This window comes from Paramisgurnus dabryanus, chromosome 18 (genome assembly GCF_030506205.2).
Source record: "Paramisgurnus dabryanus chromosome 18, PD_genome_1.1, whole genome shotgun sequence".
NCBI lineage: Eukaryota > Metazoa > Chordata > Actinopteri > Cypriniformes > Cobitidae > Paramisgurnus > Paramisgurnus dabryanus.
In genome coordinates this window covers 14,880,367-14,903,430 of record NC_133354.1, presented here as the reverse complement: position 1 = coordinate 14,903,430, position 23,064 = coordinate 14,880,367, and the positions used below count along the sequence as shown (strand labels likewise).

The 23,064-nt window shown below is 39.0% G+C and overlaps 1 long non-coding RNA gene across 4 annotated transcripts; it reads left to right on the top strand.

The window, feature by feature from the left end:
* The first annotated feature begins 2,002 nt into the window (after nt 1–2,002).
* On the top strand, nt 2,003–4,511 carry LOC135776272 (uncharacterized). 4 transcript variants are annotated; one of them, XR_012335360.1, is made up of 5 exons: nt 2,003–3,074; nt 3,260–3,354; nt 3,400–3,494; nt 3,540–3,634; nt 3,680–4,511. It is a non-coding gene; the product is annotated as an uncharacterized lncRNA (long non-coding RNA). The 4 variants fall into 4 exon arrangements; XR_012335359.1 differs by having other exon boundaries at nt 3,260–3,494; nt 3,680–3,915; nt 4,096–4,510; XR_010544097.2 differs by having other exon boundaries at nt 3,260–3,494.
* Nucleotides 4,512–23,064: the final 18,553 nt, after the last annotated feature.

Genomic DNA, 23,064 nt, shown 5'->3' with positions numbered 1-23,064 from the left:
TTATGCCGCGAGCAACGGCACTGACGCGGCACCGACAGATCCACAATTCAGTTCGCCCACGCTTGACGTCACCCATTAAAAGTGAATGGGAAGCGTCAACGCTTACGCCTCGTGTGAATGTACCGTGATGAGGACTGGAGTTGGCAATCATTGAACTAGATGACCTAATATTCGTAAGAAGGAACCAACCATACAGTATTACTGTTTTTGCTTACTACCTGAGCATTGATCCATTGGTGAACCGATTAAAGATGAATTGAAATTGAAGAATCTTCTGCTTGGTCTTGAAGCTGTTGTTTCACATGGTTGGGTAATTTAAGGGCAGACAAGCAAAACAAAGCTTTTCAAATATAATGAATTTTGCCACAATATTCGACTACACAAACTTCTATATAATAGTGTAAAGGGTGCAGGATAATAGTTTCTACTGCTGCTTTTATTAAAATGTCATCCACCGACTGTTACAACACTTCTAAAAAATGACCAAGCCCAGTATCTCTGACCTAACAATTGTGACGATAATGTAGTTTAACTCAAGATAAAAGATATGTTCTGGAAAAACTCCTCAGAAGTGTAAATTCAGCCATGTGAGTTGAAATGAGGTCTTCATCACAGCAAACCAAAGGAAAATATTGTATTCTCCTTACATCGCCTGCATGCTCTTCTTCACAGCGAGCAGTCCTCCTTAGAGGAAATTCAGCCCTGTGGCCATTCTTCTTCTGTTTCTTATGTTTAAGCCAAAGATGGGGGTCAATAAAAGGTACCACTACTGCTACATTATTATTCAGACCATCTGTACACCTAAACAAGCAAGCAAACAAATGCATATTTTTCCCTTCAGCCCATATTTTCTCTTTGCTAAATGCATTTCCTTTTTCACAGCAGGAGACTTGACTTGCGTCAGTGCTGGGCTAATCTGTAAAGTCACCTTGAATCTATCCTTCAGCATTTGCAGCCTTGCTCAGTAAGAAGCTAATACAATAAATTGCTTTCTTACTTTAACTTTAATCTGATTACTTTTATTTGATATCTTGTCTTAAGACAAATAGAAAATTTGATTGTAATAAACATTGATCGTACAATGACTGATGTATACGGTGGGTTATTTTGTGTGTCTAGTAATTTATTTTTGCTTATGCCAGCGATTCCCACGCAGGTGTATTTACTAGGTTCTAAGGGGCACTTGTGAAGATTCTTATTTTGGAGGGGTAAAGTCATAACTTCTCATTAAAATGTACACAAATAACAGTGTATCCACTTGTGGGTAATTTTGTTGAGGTTCTACGGTTGTAAAATGCACCATACAAACAATTTTATTCAACTTTTGTTAAACGTCCCACCTGGAATTGGTTTTATAAGTAAACTTACCATTATATTTTATGAGAGAAAGTTTACTCTGTGAGTGGCCCCTGAATAGATAAAAATACTTAGAAAGTTATTTGTTGAGGCTATTTTACCCAGACTCTCAGAGAAAGGGGACCAAAGCTGTCACCAGAACTGTACCCTTTAAAAAGGTCCTAAAATATACCATTAATGAGTACCTGAATGGTACAATTTGGGACTTTTAGAAGAATCTCTTGACAGAAATGCAATATAATACCTTAGAATGAGCTGTTATCTACACACACCTTATATGGAAGTCGTCCCCATGTTAGTACCCCTAAACGGACAATTTACAGAGCGCGTTTAGTCCCTTAAATGCTGTATCCCAATTCCGAAGGCTGCAACCTTCGAAGGACGTATTCGAAGACCGATTGAAGTCAGAAATTTCTGACAGACGGTGGGCGCATTCAGCAGGTGACGCAACTTATGGCTGCAACCTCCAAAGAACGAGTACTTTACGAAGGAACCAGCCTTCGAATTGAGACACAGCTTTTGTCTCACATGACAACATGTTTGTCCTGTGGAAGTGTCACGGGGTGACGATCTTTCAGGGCGGAACCAAAAGTTGAGGAAGTTTTGGTTCCGCCCGGATGTTTCCGTCCAGACCGGAAAACGGAAACACCGGACATCCGGCAGATTCACGGAGGCTGTAATCAGCCGATTGGGCGCAGCTGTGCCTAGTTGAAGAGATCGCCGGGCAATTGGATGATTATAGTACAGAGAGGAGTATATAAAGCACAGTTAGAACACAGTTAGGAGTGCTTAGTGTGTGCTGGGAAACGGAGCTGTGCTCATTGTTGGACGTGGTGGCTGTCTGTGGTTCTCTCTCTCTCTCTCGTTGCAGTCTTGATTGTGGATCTGCTGGAGTAAACAGGAAAATCCTATGGGTAAAAAGGAACTTGTTCTAACCAATATTGAAGGAGTAAAGCAGGAAGAAAATTTACCTTCTGGTACAACGTAAACAAAGGCTATTCGCCGTGAGTATACCCTTTTTGTGTGGAGTAACTGGCAAAAGTTAACTTGTGTAACTATTGGAAACCTCCAGGAGAAGGAGGGCGGCCCTACCCCTATAAGAGTGTGGTGGGCGAGCCGTGAGAAGTCCAACTTCAAACAGCCACCGCAACGAGACTTATTGTGGTCGTATTTCCCATCGCCTTATCGTAGCCCAAGCGCAGTGGAGGACACCGGGCGCTTCCCTTGTTGTGGTGCACTTATAGTGTGGTGAGTGAGACTGTGTAATAAATCTTTTTTCACGTTTGGAGTGGTGCTGTGTATATTGCTGTGGGTTGCTGTGTGTCTTGTAGACGAAGCCCCGCATCATCCAATTTCTTCCACTGGGCAGAGGACGGAGAGGCCAACGACTACAGAAATCACTGTTACTATAAGTAGTGTGCTGTTTGGAGTGCGAAGGGACGCAGACTAAGAGCTGTCCGTGACCGTGAGTAAACCATTGGAAAACATTTCGTGGTGTGAACTTACCTGTGTCTGTTTTCGTCGCAGAGTTAGAGGCGAAAGGGTCCGCCGCCCCGTGGTCTCTACGAAAAGGGCGCCCCCGTCTAGGAATCGATCGGCCTATGGGCATTGGAGATAGGGCAGCGCTCGACCCGGTGAGGTGGTGTGTGACCTTCGCCCCTCTGCTGACCTACGGAGGAGAACCATAACTACCCAGAAAGCTGTAGACAGCAGAGCCGGTGAGAAATACTTGAAGTCTCAGTAACAGTGTCTTTGTGTCCTAGCGACCACCTGTGTAGAGAGAGAGAACGAGAGTGAATCATTGAAGAGCAAACTGTGAACGTGATACTTACCCAGAAAGCTGTAAACAGCAGAGCCGGTGAGAAATACTTGAAGTCTCAGTAACAGTGTCTTTGTGTTCTAGCGGCCACCTGTGGAGAGAGAGAGAACGAGAGTGAATCATTGAAGAGCAAACTGTGAACGTGATACCTACCCAGAAAGCTGTAAACAGCAGAGCCGGTGAGAAATACTTGAAGTCGCAGTAACAGTGTCTTTGTGTCCTAGCGACCACCTGTGGAGAGAGAGAGAACGAGAGTGAATCATTGAAGAGCAAACTGTGAACGTGATACTTACCCAGAAAGCTGTAAACAGCAGAGCCGGTGAGAAATACTCGAAGTCTCAGTAACAGTGTCTTTGTGTTCTAGCGGCCACCTGTGGAGAGAGAGAGAACGAGAGTGAATCATTGAAGAGCAAACTGTGAACGTGATACCTACCCAGAAAGCTGTAAACAGCAGAGCCGGTGAGAAATACTCGAAGTCTCAGTAACAGTGTCTTTGTGTTCTAGCGGCCACCTGTGGAGAGAGAGAGAACGAGAGTGAATCATTGAAGCGCAAACTGTGAACGTGATACCTACCCAGAAAGCTGTAAACAGCAGAGCCGGTGAGAAATACTCGAAGTTTCAGTAACAGTGTCTTTGGGTCCTAGCGGCCACCTGTGGAGAGAGAACAGGACGAGAGTGAATCATCGAAGAGCAAACTGTGAACGTGATACCTACCCAGAGAGCTGTAAGCAGCAGAACCGGTGAGCAATACCCGAAGTCCAAGTAACAGTGTCATTTGTGTCCTAGTGGCCGCCTGTGGAGAGCAAGGAGAAACAATTGGAGAACAGACTGTGTAACGTGATACCTACCCAGAGAGCTGCAAGCAGCAGAGCCGGTGAGAAACACCTCAAGTGCAAACTAACAGTGCTTTTGTGTCGCAGTGACTATCTGTGGGGCACAAGGCGAACGTGGGCGGACGTACGACAGGGAACGTAAGGGCACGTGGGGCGAGGACCCCCTGCCGACCCGAGGAAAGATACACCGACAGTGGAGATCCTCCTTACCAGTCACACCAAAATTATTCTGCCTCCAGGACGGAAGAAGGAGGGCGTCACGGTTAGCAGGGTCCAGGCCGGAGCCTGACGTTTCCCTTTCTCCCCCGGCTTATGGTGGTTGGCACCCCTGTTGCCCTTGGCCTGTCTGCCCGTGGCTGCAGTCTCCCTGGAGGGAGACGAAGAGACCTATTAGTTTTAAATTCCCCTTTTCCCCCAAATTCCCAGTTCTTTTAGATATTTAAACTAAATAAAGCTTGTTTTAAATTTTACTTACCTGTTCCCGTGTTTGTCTGGTCATTGGGTTGGCTTTGGGGACCTCCTCGAGGTGGGAGTTGCAAAGGGGCGTGGCTTTAGTTAAAATAGCCAGCCCCTGGTGGTGACAGAAGCTACCGTAGCTTCTCTTTGCTTTTCAAAATTGAGCTTGGTTGCAATTCACAAATCTCACTGCTATAAAAACCCACATTGGACCTTTGAGGTACTACTAATATACATTCATTAGGTACAAATGTGTAGTTTTTGAAAGGGTAGCCAGTGACAGGCGACCCAGTGACAGCTTTTCTGCCTTTTTTCAGAGAATGCACAGTATTGATTGTTTCTGTTTAGGAGTAAAATACATTTACTGCAATAATGGTCCATAATAATGTTATGATTGATTTCTTCTTAAATTAATTCTTCTTAAATGAGCGTCAATAGTGTCAGTGTCCTAGATTCTATTACTATATTTTCCACACTACTGTTTTTTTCTAAGCATTAAAGTGTATTTTTCATTTGATGGAGGCCATTTCGCTCACCTTTGCTACAAAGTTTAAGAGCTGACAGACTGCAGATGTATGTTTGTGTTAGGGATGGCGCGGAGGGGACAAAATTGAGTCTCGCTGATCTATACTGCACTACAGCCGCAGAAATTCAGAAGCCATATATTTCAGCAAACTGTATCTCGGCGCCAGAGAACATCATCTTCAGCTTGTGTTTGTGCTTGTATTTTTTTTAAATATCTAGTCTTGACAATAACATTTTTCTTTAAGATATTCAAACATCCCTAGACATTTGTTAGACAGTGTCGCTAAAGCACAGACTGTCCGTTTGTAATTTAAAACACAAACCTGTCTTTAAGAGCTTCGATTTGCATTGAAATGGAATTGTTGACTAGCAATGCATTCTAAATGCTAAAAGGAAGATAAATATGTATGACATGGATGGACATGATTGACAGTCTTTGTACTGTATATCATAACCTAACATTTTAAGTTTTTACAAGGTGTTATTTAATAGTGTTTTTCATAGAAACAGCAACATTTGATTCTTCAAAGAACCTTTTAGTCAAAGCAACCATTTCTTCCTAACCTTTGTATTGCCTTTTTAACTACAAACAACCTTATGAAACAGAAATGCTTTCAGATGGTAAAGTTTCTTCATTTGGCATCTTTTTTAAAGACTCTTAGCATTTGTATGAAGTAAACATTTTAGTTTCACATCTTCAAACTAAATTGTGAGCCTATTCTAATGGACTCTAAAAATGCTGGTTTATTTTCACTGTAACCTCTGCTGGGTTGTTTTAACCTATTTTGGGTCAAATATAAAATTTTCTGGGTTAATTAAACTTAACGGCTGGGATCGTCCCTTTTGACCCAACACTGGGTTGATAAATAAACCAGCATTTCTTTAGAGTGTGATCAGATTTTGTATATTTCAATTTATATTTAAAACCCAGATATATTTATGTATAATTAAAATTAGATTTGTGAAATAAAAATATGAAATAATTATAAACTCTTAAAAATGTATTATGCACATTTATTTTAGTGTATCTATCAGCTCTGCATGGACAAAATTCTGTGATTATTTGAAGGTAAAATCATAAAATGCTTGTGCGTGTGGTAGTGAATGTGTCTCCAAATTAAGAATGAATGAAACCTACGAGTCAGACATGTGGGGCTGAACAAACAGTAGAGGAAAATCCAATAAAGAGAAGTAACTACTGGCCGTGACAAGAAATATTACTGACCCATATGACCTTACAAAGTTTCTAAACTTTTGGAAAAAGTACAGAAAAAATTAATACAGAGCAATAAAAGGAATGCTGCATGAAGGCCATCTGATCCCAGAAAGTGCATTCCAGTTAAGTTCATGTTTGCAGACTGATGGTCATGGTCATAAACTCTACTATTTATACAGACTTAAAGTCACAATGAAATTGAATTTAAAACTGAAATTTTTTATAAATATTTATATAATCTGTGACCTTCATTATTTAAAAAAAAATGCATGTGCTCTCATAACCTTTAATCAAAAATGCTAATCTCCTTTCCTCCTTAAAATGATCTCTCTTTACTTTCATTCACGAGGAATGGTGCAAGGACGGGGCCTGGGAAAATATCGCAGCGATGCCAAGTAGCAACATGACACAACCTTAAACGATTCAATCAATTCTCAATGGACGAAATCAACTCCCACCCTACATTTTTCACATTGTTTCGCTCGGATATATTTTTACGCGAGGAATATAAGACAATTGTTACTGACTTTAAACAAAACCCCATTTTCTTTATTTTTACAGCCAGTGTTATCATGCTAAGTTAATGTGTTTAAATTTGTACCTTTTAGAAGAGCAAATTGTTCTAATTTTTTATCAAAGTTGTCTTACAACATGAACTGGTGCTTTTAACCAGTTCTTTTTATTATGGCTGGTTCAATTAAGTCTTTGTTGTTAAGAACCATGGGAACCCTCTTAATTAAAAGGACAGATATTATTAAAGCGGGAAAGCTAAATGTGCTTTCTTTAATATTTCATCATCGCTTAAACTGCTTTCTACCCACAACGTATTCCCCTCTCGCTGCTAAAATGCAACACTTTAAACCCAGTGTATTACATCACTTCTTTGCCTTGAATAAAGTAACGTAAAGTTGTGGTGAATGATGGATGGCTAAAACCCTCAGGCCATTAGAATTAAAGCAGAGAGAGCGAGCTCAGTTCTCTATATTGAAGCAAGCATAAACAAAGCCTAGATTGTGTAGCACCATTATTTTCCAGTGCCTTTTATTTTTTATGTGTAAAGACCTTCAAAGATAAACATTGGATAGTTGCTTTCACTGGGATTCAATTTTGGCCAAAGCAGTAAAATAACTGTCTGTTCCTGAAAAACTCAAGGTACAAACATGCAGATGTGCATTATTTCTCAAAATCGATGTGCTATTAGTGAAGGGTATAGCGTGATTTATTTCTGCGTTTTTATATCTGCTGTGTTGTTGTAATTGTTCTTGTAGGGAATGGAGATTGGTTTTATATAATTCTCTGGGGAAGGTGAAATGTTGAGAGCAATACCTCATTAGATGAACAAAATTGTTTTCTGCTGCCCAAAACAGCTGTCCCGATAGACAAATTAGATTGCTTATAAAAACAGTGCTATAGTTTCATAAGAGTCGATACTCTTTAACAAATAAAAGAAAAGAGGCTTTCCCCCAAAAAACAAAAGTTTTAATATTCTTGATATCAGGACCAATTGTTTTATTGCTTTTGAATATTAATTGTAATATATTACATGTAAGCTAGTCCATTTTTCTTTTAAAATGACTTCTGGAAAATATATAACTTATTATGACCTCTTGTTCTCTTATAAGTGTCAGCCTATGGGATTGATATTTTACTTACCTGTATTCCTGTTTGTGTAACTGGGCTATTATTTAAAGTTAGCTTTATTGCACAGTATTGGATTTGTGCTCTGGAGTTTTGAATACACTTTAATAGGGTTGTACATCCTGAGTGGTTGCTTTAGGTAACATCATTATACATGATATAGCAGCCATTACTGAACTAAAGTACAACATCTTGCTATTGATAAAACAGGAGTATGCTACAGTCCATTTGATCTGAATGTGAACATCCAACAACTTCCCAGTTAAAATAATCAATTTTCAGTGACTTCTCAAGGTGTAACATGGGTTTGTGCATAGCATTTGATGACACTGGGAAGCAATACGCATGTGAACCAGATTTTGATTCAGTGTTGTCAGGTTAAATTTGAATCAGAGTATATCTTTCCTGGTGATTGTCTGAACATATAGCATACTGTAAAGAGTTTTGCTTTGTTATATCACATTAATGATGCAACAAAACAACAAACTTGAGATGCTTCTCCTCTCAAAATGTCAGATATTGAGATGAAGGCCAAATGTTTTGCTGGTCCGATAGCTTACATCCTTAAAATCTCACATGCTTGAGGTGTATAAAGAATAAAATAAAATAAAAAATTCTGAATACCCTGAAGGCTTTGGCTTTAACTCTGTGCCTAGTGACTATGCATATGTTTTTGCAAAACCTTCCGAAGACTTTGAAAATAGTAAATGAGCAGCCTGAGGATGAGTTGAAAAGAAAAGAATAAATATAAATAAATATTAAGTAAACTTATTATTTTTTTTCTGTTGGAACAGAAGCAACAGAATATTGAGTGAAAATCACATCACTGTTTTCCCATGAAATCAAAACTGTTGTTTTTTTTGCTCTTATGAATATATTTGCCTTACGGTATCTATCTAGTGTGCATTAAAACACTGACAAAAATCGTATTTAGAAAATGTAACCATTCGAAATGTAGAGCCTATCACTTCCTCCAATACGGATCAATAATTATAATGACATCATTCTGTACTTTAGCGTCTCATCAGATTTCAGGCTGTGAGGTAAACTAATCACTACTGGCTTTTTTTAAAAAGGGGATGGGCCACCCAATATGTTCTGCCCTAACTTTCTGTTTCAGTGGAAATTATGTCAATGCATTGAATAAAGTTGCACGTTTTAAGACACCGTAGTGGGTCTTTGAATACATTAGAAATGCTGTGGATAGGTTTGGAGTTATAAAGAGCACCAATTATGCGATTCATGATTTTACATTTCCTTTGGTGTGTAGGTGTGTATTAGTACATGTTAACGATATGCAAAAGGTATTACGCAAAGTAAACAATGCACCAGTTTTGTTTCCAACATAAATCTCTTTTCTTGGACAACAACAAACACAGATTGTAGGCAACAGTTAACTTCCTGGGATTGGTGATGTAGAAAAGACCGACATTATCATAATTCCTCCTGCTTGGACTCCTGTAAGTAAGTTAACAGCCTGTAAGTTCCTGTCAGCATCCAAATCTTTCAAACATGGTAAGGAGCATCACATTTCCGTCTGACGTCAGAGGTATTCAGACCAATCACAACGTACAGATTAGTTGGCCAATCACGGACAGTTTTGTACAAAATCCGTGCGTTTCAGGAAGAGAGTGAAATCTGGGGCTACAAAAATGTAGCTTGGCTCCGCCCTTCTACGTCCTTCCGCTTAATTTTCATTTCGCTTCAGTACTACGTCTAGGACTGCGTGTAGAGTTTCATTTTCTCCTGCAAAAATCTGCAGGTCCAATCAGCAAACAGACGGGGGTGCACGGCTAAGAATGATGACGTTGAGGTTGTGCGTCAGTTTCAGTTGTAGTTCAGTAATGGCAGCGGAGAAAGACGTGAGAAAAGCGATTCGGTCCGTTGCTGCAAAACTGCCAAATATACAGAAGTTAAAGCCAGAGCAAGAACCAGGTTTGCTGTGTTTTTTTGGTCTGATTATTCGTACTTATTGTTTCTGGCCGGTTACGGCGCATGATATACGTCACGACCACACGTTAGTGATCGCCTATGCCAGATCCTGAGTGACTCTGGGCAGATCCAATAGTTTTAAACTTCAACAGAGGACCCTCCTTAACGGAAGTAACACTTTGCAATGGAGCGTGGCCAGACCCTCTGTACAAATGAAATGAATGAGTCTGGTTGGACCAGGCTAACAAAAATGTACGGTATGTGAAAAATAATGTGTTTTTTAACCATAAACCATGCGAACACATTGTATTATACCAAATACACAAAATAACATTGTTTTTAGCAATGAAATAGGTGCTCTTTAAAATAAAAACATGGGTTAGTAAAATGCTGTCTAATTTAAACCGAACAACACTAAAAATATCTATTTGAGAAAAATGAAACTGACTTTTAGCACCTGGAAACTGCCCAGCAAGACCCAATATAGTCCGGCTATGAGTAACCCACTTCTACCCTAACCGTTTTTACCAACGGTTTAACTTGAAGATGTACTATATTCCATCATGTAAGCAAAGTCAACAGGTGTTCAAGGTGTTTGCTTTCATTTCTTTTACATGTTTTAAAAGTATACACATCGTCTATTCTTATGCTATGGTTAGACATCTTCACTGGAAGCCCAAATTATGCCTTGTTTTAGGCAAAATTGCTTGCTGGGGACAGCGAGTTGTTCTCACGGGAACATGATTAGAGGTTTCCAAAAGTAAATGCATAATCAAATTTTTGTTATCATGGGATTTCAATGTCTAGCGTTCACTCTTTTCTCTTTATCCTTTATCTCTACACCAGAGGGAAAACAGGATTTGCATTGAGTGATATTAAGAGTTCAGTTCTTAAAGCTTTGACAGATAGCCAGACACAACATTCCACGTAAGAGTGTGTTTTACTAACTGTCCTTCTTTTTTCTTCATTTATACATCACATCCTCTTCTAGGTCTATTGTAGTCATCTCCCGAGACAGTAGCCATTTAAGCCATTCATTTCGCAGTTTAAGCCACAAGAACAGATTCTTCCCACGAATCTTAAGAGCTGCATGGGCATCTGTTTCTGGGCTTAGAAAGATTGATTATCACTTGCCCTGGATATTTTGACACTGTAACGTTGAGAAATGCTGTTTGGTAGTAAAAGCAACAGTGGAATTCAACTCTTATGTCAACATATAGATTGATGAGCTTCTAGTGCAGCAGATAAAGGGATGGAAAGGTGTGGAGCTGTGATAAAGATGTGGCTTATTGGTGACTCACTTTCAGTCAATATGCACATTCTCTCTCCGTATGGACAAAAACTCACAGTCTTCAATACTGTAGCTCTTCAACCTCACTTGCATTTGCACACATTCAAACCTGATGGCAACGGTTTGAATGATAAATACAATTTGATAGTGAATGGTGAGATAATTATGAAATTACTTTTTTGTTCCTTGAATAAAGCTTTAGTGTGGGTTTAGACAAGTCTATGTGCCAATTTTATGATGTTTTTTATCCTGTTTGGAATTTGGCATCTATTGATAACTGTATTTTTTTTTTGTAGAAGTGCACTGAAGATTCTGGAAAAATTTGTGTTATGCAGAAAACAACATGAAGCTAAGTAAAAGTTTTAGTTTTGGGTGAACTACACTGTCAGATAAATGGTCAAAAATGGTCCTATGCTGTCACTGGGACAGTACAAATTAAGGTCCTAATATGTACATGTAGGAATACATTCAGTACCAGTATGGAGGTACTCACTCTTTGGTACCAATATGCACCTCCACTGAGGTACTAATATGGACTCTTTAGGTCCAAAGGTAAAAAGATAATGCCCCAGTGACAGTTTGGGACCATTTTTGACCATTTTGTCAGACAGTGTGCACTTTTAAAAATAATAGAAGAACCAATCTGAAGTTTTTGCTTCATTAAAGTTTTTTTGTACTACAGAAAGGTAAGAAAGAAATGGTTATTTTAGAAAACGTCTCAGGTTACGTATGTAACCTCTGTTACCTGAGAATGAAACGAGACACTGCTTCTTTTTTGCCATACTTCCGGCCTACCTGTACACCCGCTTCAGCATATACCAGATAAAGTGGGCGGTCCTTTTCTTCCTTTTATGCTCTATTGCTGCGTCCGAAACCGCCTACTTCATACTATATAGTACGCGTAATGCAGTAGGCAAAGCGAGTAGTATGTCCAAATACATAGTATTCGAAAAACAGTATGCGAAAAGTACCCGGATGACCTACTACTTCCGGTTAGATTTTGCAGTGTGCATACGATGGACACTTCACTATCCCATGATGCCCTGGCAGAGGAGTTATCCAATGAAGAAGAAGATCATGCGGCTGTTTTCGCGCTGGAATGACATGACGTGATGACAACATAAGTCACGTGATGTAGCAACATGGTGGATGTAGTACGTCCGAATCTCATTCATACTACAAGGATTCATACTATACAGTACCTACTGTTTTAACGCCAAGTAAGTAGGTACTTCATCTTATTAAGTATATACAGTATGCGGTTTCGGACGCAGCCTCTGTCTTCCGCCTATGATGTCACGCCGAACCATTGGTCGAATTTGATATACATCATACTCTGACGCAGCGTGGAGTTACCTTGAAAGGTCTTCACGGGTCCACTTAGATCCGAAAACCCAAGGTCCGACCCGGTAATTTAAAATCAATGTGTTTTCCCGAACGGGCCCAAAGACCCGAACTCTCTCGCGCGTGTGCGTCAATGTCCTTTTCAAACCTCTCCTCTGTGTGGCTGGTGATAGGTTAATTTTCATTGAGACTAACATGTCAGTCAATTTTAAATGTACATTTTAGCGGTTACCTTGGTGTCGTCGTCAGATAACAAATGGAGCAGCTCACCAAATTGATTGTGAGACCAGCTGGTGCAGACTGCACACACGTCAGTGCCATTTACATTTGGGTCCAGTCGGATTAAAAAAATTGCCACTGGTTCGAGTCGGACTCGGGACAAATTTTCGTTTGTCTTGGGTCAGATCTTTCTTTTAAAAAATTTTATTTATGCATGTCGGGTTGGAGTATAAAGTGATTCGGGTCATTTTGGGTTGGGTACATTTCTTTGGACCCGAGAAGACCTGTACTTGAAAGAAAATAACTTTTGGAGCACCTTTTTTAAGTGTAAGTCCTATGATAAATCTCTTCTATTGGGTGTTTGGTTTAAAAAAAGGATTTTTAAGATACTTTTATTAAAATTTTACATTTACAAGATGACTCATAAAACTGTGTCACATATAGTAATTTCTTTTGAGTGCATTTGGTTTTCAATGGCATAAATCAATAGTCCCTGCCAGGGCACTGTGCTGTCTCTGTAAATAGTACTGCGGCATTGATTGGTTCTGGTTACCGGTAATAAAACTGATAAAAGTCTTTCAAATCAGACAGTTAATAATCAGTTAACATACACTCTTTCTTCTTAAAAGGGTTCTTTGCAGACACTTACAGAACCATTTTTTGTCACTCAGACTCACTCACCCTTCCTCTACACATTTTTGCATAATCTGAAATACATTGCTCATGGTACATACATGTATTGCTGCATCTTTCAATAGAATGGAATGGTTTTGATGCGGATTTATCAAAAGTTATGAAGCAGAGATATACACAAATTAAAATCTTCTCTTCGTCAAGTAGATTTGGAAGTTCGTTATTTATTTGTACCGTGCTACTTATTTGTGGTCATATGCACGCAAAAGTGACTTATGCCATGCTTGCAGTTTTACTTTTAATAAAACCCAGCTGACCAGGGGGCCGATCACACCAAACGAGTTTATGGCAGTTGCAGCCCCTTTTTTGAATGATGTTCTATGTCTTATGTGTTTTTGCCACCTGCCGCTCAGAGTCCAATCGAATGAGGGGAGAGGCGGGCCTTCCATTGTGGTGATGAAAGTTTACAGTTGCTTGGAACAACTGGCCTGCACACACTCACTGTCTCCTGTGTGTTTGTGCACCTCTCACCCTCGATCAAAGTCAGAACAAGAGTCCTCTTTTTAAAGTTAACAGCAAAAGGGTGCTCATGCTTTAGTATTTGATTGACAGGACAGCTGCCTCTGTGGTTGCCTAACAATATAAAAAGCCACACCGCACTGCTCTTTTTTAAAGTGACCAATCGCACCTTGCGTTTCTTAACGTTTTAAACGTGATTGGTGTGATTCACAAGAATTCATGCGATATCATTGACTAATCATTCATTATTGTTCTTACTAGTGACATCAGATGTTTATCTGCCATAGCTTTTTCGTGATACTGTCACGAATTTCCGCGTTTTTTCATGATCATATCACGAATTTCTGTTTGTGTCATTGTCACATATTGGTTACTCAACTGTTTTGTCCTATTTCCTTACCATTTTCACTTCGGTTTAGGGTTAGATCTACATAAAATGACATCCTTACCTGAACCCAACTCTAACCCTAACGCCAGGCGACAATAGTTTAAAAATTTTGAAGATATAAAAATAAATCTGAAAAAATTGTATAAACCAAAACTTAAAGTGACATCCTTACGCAAACACCAAATCTAACCCTAAACCGAAGCACAAATGGTTTGAAAATAGAAAAAAGCAGTTGAGGAACCAACAGGAATTCGTAATCCGATCACGAATAAAGCAGAAATTTGTGACAGTATCGCGAAAAAAAAAATGTGACTATAGGTACATAATTTTGTGAGACTGGGTAGCAAAAAGCATCCACTGAATAATATGCCAATAATGTTTTGGATTGTGCAGCGAAAATACAAGCTGCTTCAGTGCCTTTAGGAACCTTTATTGTGTTAAAGTGTAGGCAGTAAATTCATATAAACTTTCAATTTAATTTCATAGCATTAGGTTTAGGGCTCATATTTGAATAATTTCAGTCTTACTGGCTATTTTACTTTTATCTTCCAATAAATATCTCTTTAAAAAATATTACACCCAGTATATTACTGTGTGATCACAGAGAGATTAGCTTTAATCACTTTAATCATCAAAAATCACTCTCCTTGTTATATAGCTATTGAGAATTAAGGCGAAAAATAAAGAAAATAAGAAATGTATTCGTTTAAAAAAAGACAAGCACTGATATTATAAAACCTAAATGATTTAGGGTGGCCATGAAATGCTTAGTTAAACAACAGCATAATCATCTAAATCAAGTTGTTTTTCTTTTCTGCATTTGAAACACACTTCATTCATTCCCTGCGTGACTGGGACAACAGTAAGCAGATGTTGTGGTGTGTTGAACATACACATACAGCTCTGTGGAGGTCTAAGCTCCATTATCAGCATTGGCTCTGACTGCTGGTGTGATGGTTTCGTAAGCTCATGCCTCTGGAACAGATGAACCTGGAACAGATGGATGTTTCAGAGAGGCAACAGTGATGAGGGATGCAAAATCAGTATGTGTGTTCCCTTAACCGTCAGAAAAAATATCAGAATATGTGCCCTAGCTGTCCATTGGGTGGAGTTCATATTAGTATCTCAAAGGTACATATTAGGACCTTTTCAAAGGGCACTGCACCAGTGGCAGCTGGTGTACATACTTTGACCTTTTTCCTTACAGTGTGGGAATCATAACCTGTGCGCCTTCCCAGTTTGTTCCCCTACTGTCAGTAAAATAGGCACATTCGGGTGGTAGGAATAAACTAACTTGCTTCCTACCAGGTGAGGTAATACCTCAAGCTCAGAGCAGATGGACCAATTACACCCCAGCGGCGTTCACAAAAGGGGAAGCGACGGATCAGGTAAGCCATCGCAACTTACAGCCCAAAATGAAATGTGTGAACTGTCCCACTGCAAAATTAGTAGTAGTTAAAAATATTCCTTTCTCATAGGATAGCATCAGACCCACCCTGTAAGCCAGACCTCGATTATTCGGAGCGTTGCTGTGCTCGCTGCTTTGGGCATGTTGCTAAGATAAAACAGCTGTGCCTAGGAGTCTCCAGAGACTACAGAACTGCCGAAAAGGTTTACACTGCCTAGAGGGGGTGTACACGTTTGAGAAAACGACATTCCCAACCTGGTTAAAACCATGGCAGTTTGGGAATGATTGAGTAACTGTAGCCTGGAGAAATCATCTTTACACAGACTGCAGAGTCAGAGCTGCTACCCACACAGATTGAGTTCATTAGGAAATTTCAAAAACATTAGAAGTTAAATTGCTTCGTGGGGTAATACTAAAGAAATGGTTAGTTAAATCGCTAATGATTTTTCATTAATCCTTCACTGGTGGTTCAAGCTTGGTAAATGATATGTACTGTGAAAGCAATGCATTTAGGATGAGTGCCAAGGTCAGGTTGGTGGTTCAGTCTTCATACTGAATGTCAGGGAACCATGACTACTTTCAAAGACCATATGACTGACACGAAAAGCAACCATGTTCGCGTTATGTTTAGAGGTGAATTCTCCACAATTAATTCACAAATTCCTCTCATTCCTCTGATCCGATTGATGAAAACACATCTTAATACCAAGTGTAACCAGCCCCTATGTCATGAACCTAACATACTTTTTGGTTTTTGTGTTTTTTCAGGTGGATCGTAAAAGAACGCCACACGCACACGTCTCCTAAAAATCCTGTACAATTTAACCAATCACAGGACGACTTTCCTGATATGTGTAGGTGGTGGGTGGGTTGAAGGGACAGTTCACCAAAAAATTTAAATTCTGTCATCATTTACTCACTCTCATGTTTTTACAAACCTGTATAAATGTCTTTGTTTTGGTGAACACGAAGGAAGATATTTCGAGGAATGTTTGTAACCAAACTGTTCGTGAGCCCCATTCACTTCCATATAGGTAAAAAGAATACTATGCAAGTGAATGGGACTCACAAACTGTTTGTATATGAACATTCCTCAAAATATCTTCATTAGTGTTCATCAGAACCAAAAAATGTATACAGATTGTTTTTGTGAACTGTCCCTTTAACAAGATAAGGTTGGTGCTACCATAGTCGTATGATAAATAAGGGATGTCAGTAATACCACAACTCCTGCCAACAGATCTTTTTTAGAGATTTTTTTGTCAAATCTTTTAAAGAAAATTTCATTAGCTACACAAAAACAGAATGTAAACCCTTTTAATTTCCATTATTTACAATCCATGAAAAATAAACTCTGGAAGATAAAGGTGATACATGATGCCACTAAGAAACCTTTTTTTTTTTTTGACTGTATGACTCCATAAAGAACCTTTAACATCCAATGAACCTTTCTATTTCAGTAAAGGTTCTTTGTAGTGCATAAATGTTCTTCAGATTATTAAAAGGTATAAAATAAATAGTTCTTCCAAGAACCTTTGTCTGGATGGTTCTTTGGGGAACCAACAAAAAGTTATTTTATAGCATCATTGTGAAGAACCTTTTAAGCACATTTATTTTTAAGACTGATAAAAGGTTCTTTGTAGTGGTAAAAGGTGCTTTAAAAAAATATAAAAAGATCAAAAAATAATTAGTCCTTTTAGGAACCCTGACTGAATGCTTCTTTGGGCAGCCAAAATTGGTTCTTTTATGGTATTGCTTTTTGTATCATCTTTAATTGTTGCAATGCACTCCTAAAGAGAAAAGGGTTCATCACAGTGATGTCATAGAAGAATAATTTTTTGGTTCCCCACAGAAGCTTTCAGTCAAAAATCTTTTATAGTCTGTAGAAACTTCCAATGCAACGATCTTTAATGCAACATAAAAGTTCTGTGGATGTTTAAGGTTCATAGAACCATCCAGCTTTGACGAATAAGCTTTTTGAACCTTTATTCATGAATATTTATTAAAACAGAAGTCTATCAGTTGCTCATTTGAATTTATGCAATAGTCTCAAAGGGGGAGGGGGGGGGGGGTTGCTGTTGGCATCAGCTACTGTATCCAGCACAAATGGACTGACTCTTTGTGTGTCGGCCAGATGTTGTAATGCCAAGTCAGATCCCTCAATAAGCCAGCGGTTGGAAGGATTAGCTCATTATAATAAGAGAGCATGGCAATGATTTGGAGGGAACATATTGTATAATTTGTTTAAATCAGGTTATTATGACAGCGTAAGCTTGATTTTAGTGCATGCAATTGAATGAGTATTATTCATTTTTAAGTGCGACCAAAGCATTAAATGAATCATAGGATCAACAAGATTTATGACGAATGTGATAAGCAATCTTTTGATATGTTTCAAATATTAAAAGAATTTTATTTAAGCCAACAACAGTCATTAATGATTTGCTTGAAATTACAATCAGCTTTTTTTGTAAACTTATCAGTTGTCCACACCAGGTTTCACCAACAGTATAGCAGCTGAAATACCGGCTGGCAGAACATGCTTACTTTACCTCCATTTATCCTGGTTTCAAAGCTTGCTCACTACCGCTACTGAAGCGATTTCACGGTAGCACCCGTTTTAAATTAAACATGGCTACTTCTAATTTGCTGCGGGCTTGCTTCTTTATCTTTTCCTTTTCTCTCCACTCTCTTAGTACATTTATGGATTCACTTAAACATTCATCATGGCTGAACTGAGGGGATTCTGGCTGTCACTTCATTTGCATGAGATAAGATCCATTTTTCAGGAGCTGATTCAATAATCATCTCACAGGAAAGGAGGGAAAGCAGAACTTGTGGAAAACGGCCGCCTCCTGTAGTCAAGCGGTACATGAAGGTTTATGTCAGATTTTTATCTCGCATCACTTGACAGCAATCTCTCCCTTTTTACATCTTACACTAAAAAAAATGTAATAACATTTTCTGCAGTGTTCTTCTTTAGTACCCCAGAATATTTATTAAAAATGATATTACAGTGCAAAGCTGGCGGCAGGACAGTAAAATTGTCTATGAGGGCAAACACATAACAACAGTATTGCTGTTTTCTTCAGTGATTCAGTGCTATTTTCCTTCTGATGATCTCCCATGAGATGAAGAATAAAAAAGTATGGAGGAAGAGAGAAAATAAGTATGCAAAAGAATCTGCTATTGTTGCTTTGTGTTTTGGATTTAGTAAACAGCTTATCAATAATGACTGGTTTGCTTGACTGAAAGCATCAACCTGTGATGAGGATGTGTACCAAAATAACAATGTCCTTATTTAGCTAAATTGCAAAGGAAGATTTCATGTTTAAGTTGAGATATTAAACATAATGATACAAGTTATGATATTAAATTGAGAACATCAAACTATTGCGTACAATCTAAAAAAAAGGTACAAGAAGGTACAAAAGTTATCTCTGGGGCACAAATTTTCAAAAAGTACACATTTGTACCTAAGGGGGCATTTTTGGCACTTTTCCATTGCATAGTACTCCACGGTTTGGTTTGGGTCGGGTCATCTTACTTTTGGGGGCTTTTCCACTGGGTGCAGTACGTACTATCCGATACTCTTTTTTAGAACCACCTCGGTCAGAGTTTTAAGCGACCCAAGCTGATACCAAAATGTAAAGCAAAAACACTGTAGATCACTGATTGGTCTGAGAGAATCGTCACTACTAGCGTCATCACTATAATGTAAAAGATTAGCTTTACCTTCGTGTGCTTTGCTGTAAGTTCCTAAACTCCCTTTTAGTGATGAAAAACATCCACAGGTTGAGAATCAGGAACACCATACCAGTTTTTTCCCAAGACTTCCAGTTTGTGGCTTCACATTTGCAACACGTGCATCCCCATATGCTTAAAAGCAGCTTAAATGAGGCTCAGCGGAGTGCATCGATTGACGCCATGGGTGTTTGTGCAGAAACTGTCATGTGAGACAGAGGTAGTAATAAACGTGATGTGAAAAACATCTATTTGTGGTGGTCACTTTTAATTTTGTGGCGGACTGAGAAATACATGAATGTTTACTATGACGCTCTCACTTGTATGATGTCACAGCAGTAGGCAGCGCAAATATAATGACACGCCTATAATCCCTCCCACATCAAAGTGATACTAAACTCAATGAAAAAGCTAACCAAGCCAAAGTGAGGTGAGCTGACCCGACCTGACCCAAACCAAACCAAACCAAACCGTGGGGTACTATGCAATGGAGTGCCACTTGGTACCTAAAAGGTACACATTGGTACCTAAGAGGTACATACTGGTACTTTGAAGGTACATTTCTGTACCAAAATGCAAATATTTAATATTTATAGTCGAGCCGAGGTTGATTTTTTATTGTGGCAATGTCAATGAAATTCTTCACAACCGATCCAAGAACCTAAGAAAGTTCTCTTCTTCTCTATCATCTAATGAAATGATTCCCACTTTCTTAAATAAGGCGTGTGAAGAAAAAGTTGATCATCATTATTCAAATGAAGAACAAAAAGGCCTTTGTTATATTTGACGGGCTATCAAACAGCATCAGTGTCTTCTGGAAGGCTTTGAAGGCGAAGGCCGGCTGGTGGAAATGCACAGTTTGCCCTTTTGAAGATGCTGACGCAGTCTCTGAGAGGTCTGGGGTTGTTTCCACCAACCTGTCATGCTTCTACTGCCTGTTCTCCTGATTAAAGGAGGGATGGAAAAACAAAAGACAGACATCAGCATGTACAGCCATAAGCCATTATTTCTTGATACCTATGTATATTCATGGCGGGAACCAGCCTGATCTCACAGTAATTAGTACATATTTCATGAGTTTGTATGAATTTGTGTGAAGTGAATCGTACAAAAACATGTGATTGTTATAAAAAAGAAAACATGAATGAAACCCATCTTAACCCTAATGTGAAAGGGGCTAAAATAAATCATACAAAAAATGAATGAATGTGCCCATACAAATTAGCAAGTTAATCTACTGTATACACAAGTTGGGAAGGACAATTTGTCATCTCCAATTCACTGAACCTGCATAAATAAAACATTGAGAACAGACACTCCATCTTTTTAAAGCATAATCTTCGCCTTTATTTTGCTGAGACTTCTAGGGGACAGATAATGTTTCACGTTATTACTGAAAGACTCAGATCCTGCTGAGAGCTCGACATTAAAGCCCATCAGTATAAACCTGAATGCAGCTGAACTACTCTGATTGCTGAATGGGGAATGCCCAGTATGACTGGCAGCTCCCATGGCTGTTTGGTAAATGGCAGAGAATAAAATGAATAAAAAATATGGCGGGCAGAGTAACACATGTGAGTGAGAAAGAGAGAAAGAAAGAGAGAGCTGTAATAACCATGCAGGAAGCATGCTGGGCCCAAAGGATACAATTAGCAATCAGGACACAGCACCGTAGTCCTGATTAGAAATGCAAACCATGTCTCCATACAAATCCGGAGGTTATCAAACACCAGGCAGCTATTGGTGCAGCCAGAGATGAGCTGTGCCCTTTCCATTGGACACAATATTGTACATTCCATTTGACAAAAAAGGACAAACAAAGACGTGGTTTGTAAAATCTAACGGTGCTGTGTTGACATTTTCGGTTTGGGAAGGTTAAGCACGTAATGCGCCACACTGCAGTCAAGTTGTTGAAATAATTTAATGCACCCTGATATATTTCAATTACAGGGTGGGCATTTCATTGATTTGGATGGAAATCATCTTTTATAGTGGCCAGTACTTGTTGGGCTTAGGAAAGATGGACTCACCCATGAATAATTTGTCTTTGGTCCACTGAATTTAAGTGATGGCCTTACCTAACACTATGAGAACGCATACTTTATTTAATTTTATGGTAATACATATTTTCAGATGTCTATTATGATAATTCTCCCCATTAATTAAATATCTACAGTAGCTCGATAGGTGAAGCATTGTATTAGCAACGCAAAGGTCATGGCTTTCATTCTCAGGAAACTCACATTATAATACTGTATGTATAGATTGAATGCACTGATTGAAGTTGCTTTGGATAAATCTTTTTGTAAAGTTACTTAATGGGGACAGAGAATGAAAAACCATTTTTACTTTGTCTTTGTTGAATAATGGTAGTCTACCCGCATTCACGAACACACAAAAAGTGCTAGACATGCTAAACATCTCAGTCTCGTAGAAATTCCTCTTTTAGAAATTTCAGCCAGAAAACGGCCCAATCTGAAAAACTGATGCTTATGACATCACAGGCATCTAACTGCCCTTCCACTTTAAAATAATTGGCCACATTTTTTGAGTGGCAGCAAAGTCAGCCAATCAGTAATGATATTGCAAGTTAAGCCAGTAGGGGGAGCCAAATAGGTGCAAAACCACTTGTTTAAAATCCCCCACCCTAATAGAGCTATCTGAGAGAGGTTTTTAGGAAGCTTCTAAGGCATTACAGACCCAAACAAAAAAAATTTGTCTACATGTCACATCACAGAACAAGGATAAATACCCAGTTCAATCATTCTATGTCACCTTTAAACTTATTTAAGACCTGGTGTGTACACATACGTGGACATCACATTTTTTGTTGTGTCCACCATAATACTTAATTCTGTGTAACTGGAACCTGTTGCACACGAACGTGGATAATTGCAATGCTTTGTGTTCAAAGAAAAATATCTGGTTATTATATTTATTGGTTCTTCTTAAAGGCGCTCTAAGCGAATTGACGCGTTTTAGACCATAAAACATTTTTTGTTACATACCGGAAACATCTCCTCACTATCTGCTTGCTGCCTGTCCGCTGATCAAACTGTAAAAAAACGCGAGATTTGTAGACAGCCCAGGCTTCACAAACGGCAATATCAACATAGTGGCCAAACCTAGCAGCACAAAACAAAACAAAGTATTCCAGCCAATAAACGACAAAAAGGAATTGGGGGTGGGGGTTGGGCGCGTTCATGAAAGCACGGAAGGGAGGGGGAGGAGTTAGCTACGCTCTGTCTGTTTGAAAACAGTTCAAACGTCAACAAAAACTAACGTCTCGCAGATTCGCTTAGAGAGCCTTTAACCCCAAACAGCTGGAAGAAACCTGAAATTCAAGCCAAACTAAAGTTCGGGTCTTAGGAGGTTAAAACAACTTAACTCATTAGTGTCTCAATGCAAATCTCTACTGCCCAGCTTTCTGACCCAAGGACAGCTTAAATCTTTTAATGTCTCACATTTAAGGATCCTGTTCCTCTGTCTCTGTTTCTTAAAGAGCCGGCATTTCTCTAACTAATGCCCCTTGAAACCTTAAATTCCATATTGTGTGTTACAAATTCCCTTCTCAATTTGCGAGTGAAGAAAAAGTCAGACGGCACACAAGGAGACATCAAAGCTCTCCTCTGCCCTCTGAGAACCAGAAACTAATTTCTCAATACTTCCCATACGGAAATGTAATATATGTGAATATATGAAATATCCCTATATGAAATATATGGTAATATAAAGTAGAAACA